Source organism: Phalaenopsis equestris, unplaced genomic scaffold (assembly GCF_001263595.1).
Source record: "Phalaenopsis equestris unplaced genomic scaffold, ASM126359v1 Scaffold000791, whole genome shotgun sequence".
Classification (NCBI taxonomy): Eukaryota; Viridiplantae; Streptophyta; class Magnoliopsida; order Asparagales; family Orchidaceae; genus Phalaenopsis; species Phalaenopsis equestris.
Genome location: NW_018165231.1, coordinates 19,130 through 22,037, shown reverse-complemented (window position 1 = coordinate 22,037; position 2,908 = coordinate 19,130).

Here is a 2,908-nt window from a genome sequence, read left to right as displayed (position 1 = left end):
AGTCTAAAAATGGTAAAAGGGTAAAGGGAAGTGATCTTTTCTGGTGGCAATGTTTAATTTTCTATAATCAATGCAAATACGATTTTATTATTCCAAGATATATTGTTTACTTAACAACATTTATCATAATTTATCACATACTAATTCACATCCATAAAAGTTTTAGGCTAATAAAATTCTGATTGTAAGACTTTAGAAACAATTCTAAAGCCACCAAAATGTCCTACAAATTTTGAATAATAACATTTTCTAAATATAGTCTCAACCTTCTTCCTCCTTTGTGGATTAACTCTTAGTTTATAATGTTCATCCAGTATAATTTTGTGCATACAGATCAAAGGACTGATTCCTTTAATATCAGCTAAGGTCCAACCAAAAGATTTCTTTTATCTTTTTAATATATCCAAAAGATATCCAAAAGTCTTTGCTCTTGCTCTTGCAAATCATTTAACTCTAAAGATATAATAACAGGTCATGTAGATGAGTTTCCCATAAACACATACTTCAAGTGGTTAGGCAATATTTTCAACTCAAGTTTAGGTGGTTTTATAATTGATGGGACTAGATTCCATCAGCATTTCCTGTAATATCCAACATCTCAAATCTTTCCTTAACATAATCTAATTCTTCATTTTTTATTTCGTCCAAAATAATTTCATCTTTGTCTTCAAAATCTTTTTTCTCTTCAAAATATTCTTTAAAATGCTCATTCAATAGATGTTCACTAACTTCAATACAAAAACATTCATTATCTCTTTCAATAGCAGGGTATTTCATAGATTTTGCAATGTTAAAAGTCACTTCTTGATCGTTAACTCTCATAGTTAATTCTCCCTTTTAAACATCTATCATAGCTCTTCCAGTAGCTAAAAAAGGTCTACCTAAAATTATAGGTATTTTTTTATCTTCCTCCATATCTAACACAATAAAATCCACAGGAAAGATAAATTCATCAAATTTTACTAACACATCTTCTATAACTCCCTTAGGATAAGTAATGACTCAAAAGTAACAACTCTTTTGAATTTGGAATCTATGACTGGTTCGACTGTACCGAATCCGAGACCCTCTTTTGAATTTGGAGTTCGACTTTTACCATTCCATAATTTTTTAAAAGGTTGAAATTTATCTTTGAAATTTATCTCATTCCATAATTTTTTAAAAGGTTGAAATTTATCTTTTGGCATTTATTTTGGTAAGTGTCCCTATTGAATTGAGAAGTAAACACAAGGTGAGAAGTAACCAAAAGACAATTCCATTAATTCATTAGAATCATCAACCAATTTTACATATTTTTCCAGCTCAGTAGAGGTAGAAGCACGGTAAAATTTGATTGGCTTTGAACCAATACTATGGACTTCCTTAACCTCTAAACTCTTGACCTTTTGAGGGAGAATTGGAGTGAGGGTCATAGCATTCACATAGTGGTTTATCCGATCATACATTGTTTCATATTCATTCTTTTCCGTATCTTCTAAGGATATCTCGTACTGATGTTTTTTCTGTCTTGTCATCATTATCTCGTCTTCAGAACTATCTTCATTACCAATGTTGATAGTTGGCCTCGTCTGTTCAACGGTTAAATTGATCCTTCTATGTCCTTGTCCTCGGCCTCGACCTCGGGTGCGCGAACTAAAATAACATTCACCAACTCGTTGTAAGGGAGTGGTGGAAGATCGTTGAAGCGGAGTTGAATGACCTCCTCTTTGTACAAGTAAAAACCATTACATTTATAATTAAATCTTATTCTAACAAGCAGCCCAAAATCCTAAACATGAATTCTGCTCATTTCAAAAGAAAAGTAAAGTGAAAACAATGGCATAAGCTTCTCATGCCACTATTTCCAAAGAAGAAGAAAGAGAAAGAGAAGCCTATCACAAAGCACGAAGAAAACACAACGGAAACTTCATTTAACCAAAGCAAATCCACTAGATAAGCGTTTACAAAAATCAAAAGACAATGAAGAACACAATACTTAGCTTTTTCACTTTGAAAGAAAAACGAATATCTCTTCCACAAAGTCTCCCGCTGATCCATACAATACTAGAACATTTTCTTAAAAATTCTCTCAAAATCTCCTCTCCAATCTCTCCAAAAGGGTGGAAATCTACATTACTACTTCTATTCTAAAAAACCCTAAACTTTCTCCAAACTTTTTCTAACATTCCTCTCACAAAAAACCTCTAAAAACCACCACCTTTCTAATCTAAATTTGTTCTTTTAAAGTGTAGGCATGAAGTTTGAAGAATTGCCACAAGAATCCTTTCAAAAAGCATCTAAATACGTTGAATTTTGGCCCATAACCGCCAAAACTCGGTCCATAGTCATCCTGGGCACCGTCGGCGGGCTCGAGGGCGCCATCTGCAAGCTTTTCAGTCATTTTTCGGTCTTCTCGGGTAAATATCGCCGTCAACACCGTTTTGGGCGAACACCATTTTGGGCGTCGTCGGTGAGCAGACTGCCCAGCTCCACCTTTTCGCTCCATTTGGCTCTGTTTTAGCTCCATTTTGCCCCATTTCAGTTGCGTTATGCCATTTCTGTTGCGTTATGTTCCTAACAGATAGCCCTACAAAATAAGCATGAATACAACCTTCCTTTAAAGTATAATATCATTCAAAAATATGCAAGAAGTGTAAAATAGATTAAGCATTGAAAGACTTATCAAAAGGTGACAGGGACTTGTTTTTGCTCCAAATTGCACTGTTTTTGTTTCTTTTTCTCCAAAAGTCCGTTTCTTGTACCGAAAACAAAAAATATGCAAAATACCTTCCTTTAAACAACAATATCATTAAAATTAAGCATAAAATGCATATGAAAAATCAATCATTTTTTAGGTGTGCCAAGACCCCCAAACTTAAATGTTACTTGTCCTCAAGTAACACTGTAACTTTAAAAACCCAATATGTTA